Here is a 13980-nt window from a genome sequence, read left to right as displayed (position 1 = left end):
GCTTGTTCTTTTTTAAAATAGTTAGTATATCTAAATAAGAAGAGGTGGTGGGCAAAAGCCAAATATGAAGGATTCAGGGGATCAGCTCCCTGAAAAAAAATTTTAATAGTATTGTTGAGCTAAATGTTCGACCAGTTTGCTTCATCTGGTTGAAGCTTCAGTCAGTTTTAATTCTGTGAGACACAGTTAAAGCAGCATCTGAATATACTGACTGAGCCTGGCTGTTAGGCAGATTTGGCTCACAGAGAGAACTCAACTGTAATATTAAGAAGAAGGAATGTATAAGATACCTTATTTTATTTTTACCTTTTATGGGTTTTAGAGTTTACTCTGCCCGGAAAACTAATAACATGTAATTTTTACACTATTACGCCTTTTATAATATGATGGCATCCTGTTACCATCATATTATTTCCAGTTCTGTGCAATTTTAAAAAGTTTCCAGTTCGGTCAGATATCATCTGCAAACTTCTAGTCTTGGTCTATCTAGTCCTACTTGGGTCCGTTCACCTTAGGGAGTTCCATTTGTGGCACCATCCTGCATTGGACATGTACTATTTCACCCTTGTTACAAGTCTCAAAGGTGAGGTTATTTAATAAGGTGTGTTTTCCTTTGCCAACTGGGTGGCCATCCCTTTGGAATTTCTTACTGTGGTAGTTGAGGATGGACCCGGCCCTTTTTTGCTTTAAGAAAACACTTAGAACATATCTGCTTGACCTGTTGCATGATAATTAATTTATATCTGCACTGTACCTTTCAGTACTTGATGCTAGCATTGTTTATTATTATTTGTTTGATAACATATTGTAGTATTTAGCCAACATGCATTTTAATAACTTTGAATTGGAATTGTATTCATTGTTTCAAGATGGTACTGGTGAACTAGATCAAATGACCATTCTGCATAATACAACAATGCATTGCTTTTCTCTCATGTCATTGCACATTCAAACCAAGATACAGAAACAGACCCAGCAATAAGTGGTAATGCTGTGGCAAAAGAGGGCTGACAGGAAGATTGCTGAAACCAGTAATTCAGAGACACATTATCCTCAATGAGACATCATTATCAGCTAATTTGCATATTTCTGAATTGTTCTGTGATTACTCTGCTGCCTTTGCAGTACTCACCACTGACTGTTGATGCTACTGAATTATCATAGGACCCCCCATTCACTCCCCATACATATATACACATCCAAACACATGTATGCACACATGCACATGCACGCACACACACACACACACACACACACACACACACACACACACTCACACACACACTCACACACACACTCACACACACACACACACACACTCACACACACACACACTCACACACACACACACACACACACACACACACACACACACACACACACACACACACACACACACACACACACACACACACACACACACACACACTCACACACACACACACACACACACACACACACACACTACCATAACTATTAACCTGTCCCTGATTTTAAAGAACATCCCTGATGTTGCCTCTTAATGTTCCCCTTCCCTTGTAATGTAAATCATAAATGAATGCAGCCAGACAATAATGTCAGACATTAGAGTTTAATTCTCGTTATTTTTCAGAAAATGTAGCATGATATACAGCCTTTTTCCTCCATTACCTTTTTAAGTGGATTACAGTAATATTTCAAAATACTCCCTGGTATCTACTGTTGCTTCCCTGGCTTTGTCTAAAGTGTTGAGCCTGTCCTTGTACATCTCAGACCATTACAGTCAATAACGCCAGACATTAGAGTTTCATTTATCTTATTGTACATAATATGCTTTATGCTGTAAAAGCTGAAAAACCTGTGCTCTATTAATATTGCAAGTGATACAGGGTAATATTATAGAGCATCACTGGTGTCTAGAGCTCCCTCACACATCATTTATGCTGCAAAACCTATTCTAGTTTCAAGTGATTTAAGTTGATATTTAAATGTTCCCATTGTCTCTTGTCTTCCCTCATGCCTGTAGTGCAGAACTGGCAGGTTAGTCTAGGGGGGTGTAGAAGTATGGCAATACACACACACACAGACACACACACACACACACACACACACACACACACACACACACACACAGAAACACTCACTGTAGATCAGACCTTCTTGCGCAGACTCACAGACATACCCATACATTCACGCACGCACACACACACACACACACACACACACACACACACACACACACACACACACACACACACAGAAACACTCACTGTAGATCAGACCTTCCTGCACAGACTCACAGACATACTCATACATTCACAAATTCACACACACACACACACACACACACACACACACTCACACACACCCATGTGACCATACATACCAGTGCAGACACATGCACATTCTGCTACTTACGTATTCAAACTCACAAATCCCCCATCACTACCTTACCACTGATACTTACCTGATCTTACCTTTCACAGAGTCTCCCCACTGAATGCAAAGGAGGAGCTCAGCTTTTTGGCTATGTACATTAGCACTGCTGGCTGAGCTCATTTATGCCTTTCAGTTGCATGAATGCCATACTGCAGGCATTTCTGAGAGACAGCACATGGTTAATTAATATACTTCTCTCCTCCAGAATGACACATTAGTGTGTAATATGGCCATGAAGATGGCCCACCACACTGATATGTGATCCTACTACTGAGGCTGGTACTTTATAAATTCTAGCCAGTTATTTTATTATATTTATCAACGACGCTTGCAAATATTCTGTTTGCCCCTTTTTAAAGCACCTTGAATTAATGATTCTTCGCTGAGTTGTCATTATACAAATTGTCTATGGGATAAGATTTAAGTGCCTTTTAGATAACTTTCTACAATAGTTTTGAGATATTTTCAAGATATTTGTTTAATCCTTTTGCTCGGTGAGTTAATTTTTGTTTACTTTTGTACTTTACTGAGAGTTATATTAGGATTTGTGAATTTGTCTAATCTAATTATGTTTTAATTAGATTAATATTAGTTTAGATACTTTAAAATCATATCTGTTTTGCTGGTAAAGATATTTTCTGATTACTTAGTTGTAGTTAGGTATTTGAAGTTTTACATTTTAATAATCGTGAATTTCAAGTGGGTGTGTAGTATGTGAAACTTTTTTTTCATGGAAGTGAACGTGAGAGGTTTTATTTTATTTTTATCTTATGCATATTTGGATTTAGAGGTTGGTTAATATGGGCAAAAGTGATTCAGGGTCATGTGTATATTTGTGTTTTGCATGGACAGTGTCCGAATTTTTGCCTTCAGTTTTAGAGAGTAGCTTCAATGTACTTGGTTTAGGGGAATTTTAGGAAGACAGATGACATGCTAAGGATGATGAACTTCTGATGATGCACCAAGGACTGAAGAATAGTAATAAGTGTTTGATAATATTGGTAAAGAGACCAGTTGGTATAATGGTTATGGACTTTGCCTCCCATGAAAAAAGGTTCAAGGATTGATCCTGACATTTAACCAATGCCTGTTTGGAGTTTGCATGTTCTTCCTGTGTCTCTGTGGGGCTCAGAAAAACATGCTGAGTCATCTCACACTCAACTAAGAATGAAGCTGTGGCCCTCATCACAGACTTAAATGGTGCCCTGTAGGGTGAAGAGTTGTATAGACCAACTTCTTTAGGCATCTACTGTGGTGCGCAGTAAGATAATATGGATCACAGACTGCATGGTATGGCAGGAGTAGCCACTCGGTGTAAAAATAAGACTCTAGTGATCTGGTTGTATTGACTAATGTTGTCAGAATGGGCATTTGGTGGTGAATAAGGATCTGACCTACATGTGCCCTGATTGACAAGTGTGTGCCCACCATAAAGCCCTGGCTCGACATAAAAGCAATCAGCCTGCCAAAAATGAACTAAGAATTGCCACACTCATTGTAGGTTCAGGTTCACTGACAAGACAGAGGTTAGAAGTGGATGGTAAGGAGGATGGACATCCTGTGTGTCCAGGAGACAAGGCAGTCCAGAGTCTTTTACTCAGGAGAAGGACAAAATGGTGTGGGAACTGCAGTGAGGTAAATAGTATCAGAATAAGCGAGCAGTGAGGGAAATAGAATCAGAATTAGTGAGCAGTGGGGGAAATAGAATCAGAATTAGTGAGCAGTGAGGGAAATAGAATCAGAATTGGTGAGCAGTGAGGGAAATAGAATCAGAATTAGTGACAGACTCTTGGCAATCAGACTCCAGCCAAATGATAGCCAGTATTCATACAGCAAGGTTGTGACAGCAGTTGCAGGACCAGTAGATACAGCAGGACTGAATTGGTGGTGTTAATAATGAGTAGGATATGAGGACTGCCTGGGTCGGAGCAACAGGAATAAAGATGCCATTCTAGACTTCTGTCTGGCAACACATGGCTCATAAACAGAGACAGTCACAAGATCACAACAAGAGTTGCCAACATTCAACTCAGGTAGACTTCTTCCTAGTAAAGAAAGAGTACTGGGGTAGAATCAGAGATTGCAAAATCATCTCCAGTGAAATCAGCTGCAAGCAGTTGTCAGTGAAGGCTCTAAGGTCAACAGTGACCAGGCTGAAGACCTGGAAGTTCACTGAAGAGCAAGTGCAAAAATACAAGAATTTACTCAGGGCTCTGGTGCCTCAAAAAGAAGAGGAAATAGGTGGAGTTGAAGAAGAATGGCAGCACTTCAAAAAAAAAAAAAGCATGTGTGAGGACTGCAGAACAGATATGTGGAGAAGCCAGGTATTGACGTAAGGTACATAAGGAAAGTTGGTGGCAGAATACAGAAGTCCTGGAAGTCATCGAAGGAAAGAAGGAGTGCAGGAAAAAGTGGGAGATAGAAAAAAATCAACCAGTCTAGGAAGGAATGATGGTTATCTGACAAAGAGGATAAGAGAGGAGTTGTAATAGCCAAGAACAAGGCATCAGAGGTGTGAAGACTGGTATAGTAGAGTGAAGGCTACCAGCCTAGCCAGATAGAATTTTATAGATAATTCTATCATTTGAAAATATGAATGTAAACTGTGGCATGCATCTTAAACCTCAGGACAAGGCTGAGGGAATTCATGGGCTTGGCCCAAGAGAACCTGGCAGAAGCCCAATAACAGAAGAAGGTGTGGTGTGACAGGAATGCTTGAGCTAGAGAGTTTGCTGTGGAGCAGCAGGTAATGGTTCCGATTCCTTTCAGACACAACAAGCTGCAAGCAGCTTGGGAGGGTCCCTACAAGGTAGTAAGAAAGGTAAGTGATGTTAACTATATGGTGGAACTGCTAGGCAGACAGCAGGGGCACAAATTGTACCATATTAACATGATGAAACCTTACCATGATAGGGAGATACTTGTGCTGAGCATTTGCAGTGGATTGCAGGAGGTGTCTGAGGGAGATCTGGGGACTGATCTCATCAGTGCGGCTCGGGCTGGCACCTCAGTGGAAGGGGTAGCAATGTCCCAGCAGCTATCTCCTACCCAGGTTCGAATGCAGGAATTTGGGGACATGTTCACTGGGAAACCTGGGTGCACCCACCTGGTGCAGCACAGGTGGATACAAGACCCCAAAGGCCTATTAGGCAGGCCCCTTATAGGGTGCCTGAGAGAGTCAGACAGACCCTATGGGGAGGTGGTACAGGAGATGTTGGAACTAGGGATGATTCAAGAGTCCAACAGTCCATGGGTCTCCCCAGTGGTGTTGGTGCCAAATAAGAATAGCAGCACCAGGTTCTGTGTGGACTACAGGAAATGAAAGAGTCACACAGAGTCTGATGCTTACCCCATGCCTAGGACAGATGAGGCCCTAGAGCAGCTGGGTGGGGCTAAGTATCTTACAACCAGTGATCTTACCAAGGGTTACTGGCAGGTGCCCTTGACTCCCAGTGCTAGAGAGAAGTCATCCTTTGTAACTCCTTTTGGTTTGTATGAGTTCACAAAGATGCCCTTTGGGATGAGGAATGCCCCAGCAACTTTCCAGAGGCTGGTAGATAATATCCTAGCAGGAGCAGGAGGGTTTGCCCTTGCTTACCTAGATGATATTGCCATCTACAGCCATTCCTGGCCAGAGCACCTTCAACATGTCAGGGAGGTGCTGGACAGACTACAGAGGGTAGGGTTGACCATTAAGCCGAGCAAATGCCAGGTGGATATGGTGGAGGTCTCCTATCTAGGATATAGAGTGTGGAGTAGTAAGATAAGGCCAGAACCTGCCAAAGTGGAATGCCCTGCACCTGTTACTAAAACGCAGGTGAGGGCATTTTTAGGGACAGCAGGGTACTACAGAAAGTTCATCCCCAGTTATAGTACCATAGCTGCTCCCCTCACAGACCTGACAAAGAAGAACAGGCTATATAAGGTAGTGTGGACCCCAGCATGTGAGCAGGCATTCCAGAAGCTTTAAGAAGCTTTGGGAGGACCCCCCTGTGTTAACCAGTCCAGATTACAGCAAGTAATTTGTTGTGTAGGTGGATGCTATAAACCATGGGGTGGGGGCTGTACTTAGCCAGATTTTTTCAGAGGGAGGAGAGCACCCAGTGGTTTATCTCAGTTGTAGGCTCCAACCCAGGGAGGAATGCTATGCAGCTGTAGAAAAGGAATGTCTAGCCATAGTGTGGGCACTGCAGAAACGTCAGCCTTATCTGTTTGGAAGGAAATTCACTGTTATGACAGATCACAACCCCCTAACATGGTTAAACAGAGCCAGCCAGCAAAATCCAAAGCTGCTAAGATGGAGCCTAGGGTTGCAAGCATATATGTCAGTGCAGCCCCACAGTGGGGTTAGCAATGCCAATGCAGATGGGCTCCCAAGACAGGAAATGGGGTAGGTATACTCAGATAGACCTGACCCTCTAACGCGGCGTTTCTCAAGGGTAACTTGAAAAATTATCTTGATTTTTCCGGGGGGGGGGGTGAATACTGGTAGAGAAGGGTGAAGCCTGCCAGCCTAGGCAGATAGAATTTTATAGATAATTCTATCATTTGTAAATATGAAAGTAAACTACAGGCTTGTTGTCTTAAATCTAAAGAAATACTGTTACATGTGGAACTGGAAATAAATGTGACAACAGTGCACTCTACTGACCAAAGTAAAGCATGTGGTGACCCTTTGAAGTAGCAGTGGTGTCAAAAAGTCTAGATGAAGAAATTCTTTCTATTGTTTTAACCAAGAGTTAATTTGCTAGATTTAAACATGCAAATGTAGTTTTATTGCTCTTTTCCTGACCAGCTGCAAGATAACAAAAGGGAGATGTTAAGAATGTAAATGCAGTTAATGTATAGCCTGGGAACACCAGGAAAGTGTAAAAAGATGATGTAATGTAGGGTTACCATATTTAGTTATATGAAAAAGAGGACGTAAAAAATATGTGCTGGTATTATACCAGCACATATTTTTTCATCCTCTTAGGGTTGCCAGATTCTTGACTGGCCAGGTCAGGACTTACACAGCGGACCCTCTTCTGTTCAATGTGGAACATCAAGCAGTTCCACATTGAACAGAGCTCCGTTTTGCAATTTTTTGATTGACAGGAATACCGGTATATGGGCCAATAAAAAAAGAAAAACAAACCGGAGGCTGTTTTGCCGGGACTGTAACCAGCAGTGTGGGACTCAGGATTGGACTGCCAATCCTGGGACAATCCCGCTGAAATAGGGACGTCTGGTTTTTGAAAATTCTGCGATTTGTCTGGGTTTTTGAAAACCCCAGACAAATCACAGAATTTTCAAAAACTGCCTGGACACCCGGACAGGAGCCCAAAAAGAGGATGTGTCTGGGGAAACCCAGACATATGGTAACTTTAATATAATGTTTATCAGAACTGCAATAGCAATTTAAACAGAGGGAATCAGAAGACATTAAGCATTTTTGTCCTGAACATCCAACTCAGCACTGTCTTATGCTCTCTTTATGTAAATAGTATATTAGAACTGTGTGTTCTCCTAGAAGTAGCTTGGAATTAGAAAGATTAGACTAAGTATTTTTCTTATTCATATCAGAACTTTCCTACTGTATTGTTTTAAGTATTTCTCTGTGATCTCTGACCTCTTGACTAGCGATGTGTTTTAGTAGTATTGTTTTGTATTTTAAGTATTTATTATTAAATATTTTTAAACCCTTTTAACTGTGGCTGTTTTATGTAGAGATAAGTTAAGCTCTAGAGTACATTGCATGCTTATAAGTGATCCTATACTAAGTCCCTCTAATAAGCCTTGACTGTTTAGTCACGCTTACCAATTGGCTAATAATATTACACAATAATAATTGGACACCCTTTTAAGGGCCTTTGAGTAGCTGGTAAATATTAGCTGGGTGGTGGCAGAAATTACTAACATATAGTCTGGGTAATAGGGGCATAGCTGGAGAATCTGTGCCAACCTTTCCCAGATGTGTCTGTGAAGTTGTATAAATTCTTATCTCAAAGTGTGTGTGTGTGTGTTAGCTACTTGGGCAGGGACACGAAGCACTGGTTGGACAGAAAGGGTACTGGAAGCTTTAGCTTGCCCAGCTAGGCTGAGATCTGGACCATATAGCTGTGCCAGTGGGGAGTCTCATTGGGGACATGGAGAGCAAGGGAGCAACCAGCCCCAAACTGACTGATCTCTGTGTGCTCTTAAGGGAAATTGTACTTTACTGTGTGTATTTGTGATCCTTTTCTCATATATGAGAAGGCAAGTGTTAGTGGTGAGGATTGAGACTCCTTGATTGCTGGGCCAGGGCACGGGTGTCACACGAGTCACTCTACCAACGTCTGGAAAGTGACTCAGTGGATCACACAAAGAAACTATTTCAGGTTGCAAGACAAAGAAAGATAAAGAAGACAGTCAGACACCCTTCATAAGGGATGCCAGCAACAACCTGCTCACCAATCTATGGGCATTGAAGATAGATGAAAGGAGTACTTCCAGCAACTTCTGAATGAAGAGAACCCCACAGAAGCTATACTGCCCCAGATACAACCTACAGAGAAGAAGAGGAGGAGCCCACTCTAGAAGAATTAAGAACAATGCTAAGGAAAATGAAGTCAGGGAAAGCAGTAGGCTCAGATGAGGTTACAGCAGATATAATCAGGATGTTTCCTAATTAAATCCATCACCGATGTGAACAGCAGTGGGCTAAGAGCTGAATCCTGGTACACACCCACTCTCACTGAGAACCCCCTGTGAGACCGAGTGCGGTGGAGACAAATGTTGCCTGAGGGTATTCATAGCAGTATGGAGAGAAAGACATATCCAAAAATGACTAGAAAATAAGCATACTGGTGCCAGTGTGTTCAAGAATAAAGGAAACATTATTCACAATTGTGGTCAGTATGGAGGTATCACACTGCATGAAAGTTCTAGAGAGGGTGATTGATAAATGAATATCTATAGTAGTAGAAAGTAAGATGGGAAATGAGCAGTTAGTATTCAGATCAGGATGCAGTGCAACCGACCCAGTGTTTGCAGTGAATTAGAAACTTGAAAAGAAGCTAGAAATGAGGAAAAAGTCCAACTGGGCATTCCTAGATTTGGAGAAAGCATATGACAAGGTCTCAAGAAAGATGATTTGGGCAGTCCTGTAGTCATTCAAAGTCCCAGCAACATTGGTAGAATTTGTTCCAGCTATGTAGAAGGACATGCTCTGTCTCAAAGAGGGTTTCCTAGTGAGACTGGGTGTGCATCAGGGTTCAGCTCTGAGTCCACTGCTGTTCATATCAATGATGGACTCACACGTCTGTCCAGATTTTCACAGAATGTCCAGATTTTCACCTCATATTTTTGGTCACTTTCTCCTAAAGTTTGTAATTTTCTGGCAAATCACTAGCAAATCACTGAGGACTGATGTCAGAAAATAATGGAAGACATTTGAGTTTCAGACTTCATATCCTTCAGAAAATTCATGCTAATGCAAAAGCTGTTATTCTATCAACTTCCTAAGCTTGTAAGAGCAATATTTAAAAACTGTCCATATTCTTGGGCCTTTGTCCCCCCATTATTTGTGGCTTTGTCCATATTTCTTGCTCTACGAGGTTGAGACGTATGGATGGACTTCATCAGCAAAGAGGTTGGAGGGGACAGATCAATAAAGTTACTGTAAGCAGAATATGTGGCAGGCAAACTCTAAGCAAGAACTTCAGCAAAGGGTATGGGAGCTGAATGCAAAACGGTAGGCAAATGGGATGAAACTAAGTGCAGATAAGACAGTTGTAATGGCAGCAGATGGGGGAAATCAGAAGAACTTGAAAACTGTCTGGGAGGGGTGGTTGAGGATAAGGGAAGTATGAATGAGGAGGTCAAAGCTAGAATCAGAGAGGCTACAACCAACTGATAGAGAGGGTCAGGGGTAGTGTATGCTAGAAGAATGCCAAAGAAGCTGAAAAGTCAGGTGTACAAAACAGTGGTGCAACCAGTATCACTGTATCACCATGGGCAGTAAAGGCAGAGCAGTTGAGGAAGCTAGAGGTTATGAAATTAAGCACCTGACATGGGTGGTAGAATTCACACTGTGGTGCAGATGAAGAAATGAGGAGATAAGAGCAGAAACCAAAGTAGCTCCAACTGCAGAAAAGGTTAAAGAGAACAGACTGCCGAGGTTTGGGCACATGTGCAGGAAAGTAGAAGGCAATCTGCTGAAGAAGATTTGGGACAGACAGGAAGAAGGTAAGAGGAAACTAGGGGGTCAGGCAAAGAGGTGGATGGATTGTGTGAAAGAAGAAATGTGACAGTTAGTTATGAGTATAAAAAAAGATAGGATAGTGGCATTGAATAGAAAGAGAGATGGTAACAACTGACACAACAACCCTGTCAAATTTAGAAAATGGGAAAAAAAGGGGATAATGATGATGATGATAAAGTTTTTTTTTTTTTTTTTTTTTTTTAGTTAACACACAACCCAGTACCGCACATTCCACACCCCCCCGCACAAACACAAATCACATGCACACAAACACCAGCACTCCCAACACTAACATATTCACACTGCACAACACCTACCCCAACCCACACCTCAAACATCCCAGCACACTCAAACACACACAAACCCTCCCAAAAACCCTACAAAAGTACACTTACCTAACACGCTATCCGTACTGCGGGTTTGACATTCTGCATTCAACATTTCCAGGTTTGCGATTTCCATCCGTTCGACTTTATAGGCTCGAGATTCTAAAATTCGATATTTTAGAATTTCGAGCATATAAAATGTTTATATATATATATATATATATATATATATATATATATATATATATATATCTTTATACACACACACACACACACACACACACACACACACACACACACATACACACACACACACACACAAAACTATCCACATGTTGATGTTATTCATCATTTCCAGTACAGAATGATTTAGTTTGCTGACACCAGTGTAAGCTAACCAAGTAAGAAATACTAACCAAAAGCCTCAGCTCAATAAGAGGCAGCAGGTATACTTCAAACAAAACTGTCATCATTATTAAGCTCTGAGTGATCCTACAGACCAATAAGATGCTAAATGAAGAAATATCTCTCGAAACTAGAGTGCACCATATTACATAAGAATAAATCAAAAATAACCAAAGCGTAGTAGATGCAAAGTGGTAGTAGAACCAGTACAAGGTACCATGGTCTACGGTGTGAAAAGCTTTCAAAAATCAAGGAGAGCCAGGTTTGAATACAGCTGTTGACCTTTTACCATATGGCAGTCACTGACAACCTCAGTGTGAGCAAACATGGAGCTGTGCATGGATCTTAAACCAGACTGACAAGGAGTTTAGAGGTGTGGGATATTAGGAATGAATGCAGATTGTCATAAACAAGTTTACTAATAAAAGGAACACTACAAATGATGAAGAATTTTGCATTATGTCTGGATCTAAGAAAGGTTTATTGAGAATGAAAACCTCTTTTAAAATAATCGGGGGAATCTCATTTCTCTTGGAAGAATCAACAATCTGACAAATGTGTGTACTTTCAGATTCATAGCAAGATTTAATTAATCAGGCGGGCCCAGTCCAAACCGTAGTAAGTGAGCATATTCATAGCTTCTTTAAAGTCAGCATTATTAAATTTATCCCAGCAAAACCCAGGATAATTCATATAGAAAAAGGTACAATGTATTCTACTCAGAATATGAAGTGAAGATTATCTGTCTTGCAAGTTAGTATGCAAAAAAAAAATGTTGCATCCTCTTATTTGGATGAAGAAAAGTCCTATGGGTGGTATGACAGGCTGGGCTTTATAGGCTGCTCACTATTAAAAAGAGCGTTGCCAGATTATTTGAAGTAGCAATGAGCTCTGTGGACAAGAATATTGTCAACGTTTGAGTGATCTCTGTTGTTTGTTTTTTTAGCGCAATGATGGGAATCCAGACAAATATGTCCTATACTAACTAGCTTCTCTGCAATGTGTGTTCTAACCAACAGCCAAGCCTAAATACCTTGCAAAGCTTAAGATCATTCTATGGTTTTGCGGCTTGAGAGACCTTAGTTGTAAGTACACTGAGGTGACAAAATTCACAGTACTAATATTAATTATATAATAAGTGTTGTCTAGAGGGTATGGATCATCAACACTTGATACTCTGACCATGAAAATGGGTTCAGTACCAGGTCGGTGACAGCAAACCCATGTGGAGAAAAACAAATTCCACATAGAGAAAATGGTTATCAATACACCGGAAACAACCTGAACAAAGTAGAAACTCTTCAAAATAATGAAGATTCCATGGAAAGTTCATCAGACTCATTATCTGGCTAGTCATTAACTGCCCCCCACACCAACTATTTTGCTTTCATTGATGATTTTGCCTTTAAATCATTTTAAAGGTCCCTAATACTTGAAATTGCATTGTCAAGGTAAAGTTGTTTTGTTGTAGCATTATACTTCCAATTAATCTTTTTTGGTATCTTTACATCAAGAACTTTGCAGTGGCCTGAACAGACACAAATATCCAGAAAGTAAATCTTATCTATGAAGCTAACCTTAGACCTGAAACCTGTAACTTAGTGTGGCTAAAACAAAGCCATTGTGGGGAGACAAGCTTATTACATCTAGTTTGCTCATTAAACATGACTACTGTCAAATCTTAGCACAGTCTACCCAAGTCTACTGCCAAACCCCAGAGACCACCCAAGAAGACCTCTGTATAACCCAGTCCACAACCTACTATATCCCACCCAAATATAGGCTCAGACAACATAGATATGCAATTTTCAAATGTCTCCATTGTCAGCTTGTTAGATGTTTGGCATCTTGAGACAATGTAGCAATTGTCTCATGTTCACAGACAACCATTTATTCCTTAAAGAAACACATTATGCAAGAGACAGACATACACAATTTCACTGAAGGCAAACATTTCTCACACAAACATGGTTATCAAGAACACACACACATCTACATCTACCACACATAGTATGCAACACACACATCTACCAACCAATGCTGAGGCATTAAAAAGTACTCTTCCCAAACATCAAAGACCTCCTAAGCTTATAAACAGTAACAGCTATACTCAGCAATCCCATAAGCACTTATCAAAAGCAACACCAAACACCACACATATGCATACACCCAGTGGAGCTCCAAGAGCAAACCCCATAAGGCAAGCAAACACATTACCCAAGACTCTTGTCATAGAGGACTCCATTGTATCATCATCATCATCAGCCCCCTTTTCCCATTTTTTTCTACATGGGGTCAGGGTATCATGTTAACTGTCACCAACTCTATTGATTCAGTGCCACACTCCTGCCTTCTTCAATAATCATGCCTGACTGTCGCAGATCTTCTTTCACACAATCCATCCATCTCTTTGCTGGACATCCTTACTTCCTTTTAGCTTCTTCCTCTTTGCCCCAAATCTTCCTCACCAGATTGTCTTCTGCTTTTCTACAAATGTGTCCAAACCACTGTAATCTGTTCCCTTTGATCTTTTCTGCAATTTGAGCTACTTTGGCTTCTGCTCTTATATCCTTATTTCTTCATCTGTCCTGCAGTGTGCATCCTACC

The 13980-nt window shown here is 41.0% G+C and overlaps 1 protein-coding gene across 1 annotated transcript in view; it reads left to right on the top strand.

Moving 5' to 3' along the window:
* The window catches only part of LOC122795737 (dedicator of cytokinesis protein 1-like), a 2411902-nt gene that overhangs the window by 1241039 nt on the left and 1156883 nt on the right, over positions 1-13980 (top strand). The window lies entirely within an intron of this gene.

This window comes from Protopterus annectens, chromosome 2.part2, assembly GCF_019279795.1.
Source record: "Protopterus annectens isolate FY-2018-M chromosome 2.part2, PAN1.0, whole genome shotgun sequence".
Classification (NCBI taxonomy): domain Eukaryota; kingdom Metazoa; phylum Chordata; order Ceratodontiformes; family Protopteridae; genus Protopterus; species Protopterus annectens.
This window is presented reverse-complemented; position numbering and strand designations above follow the sequence as displayed.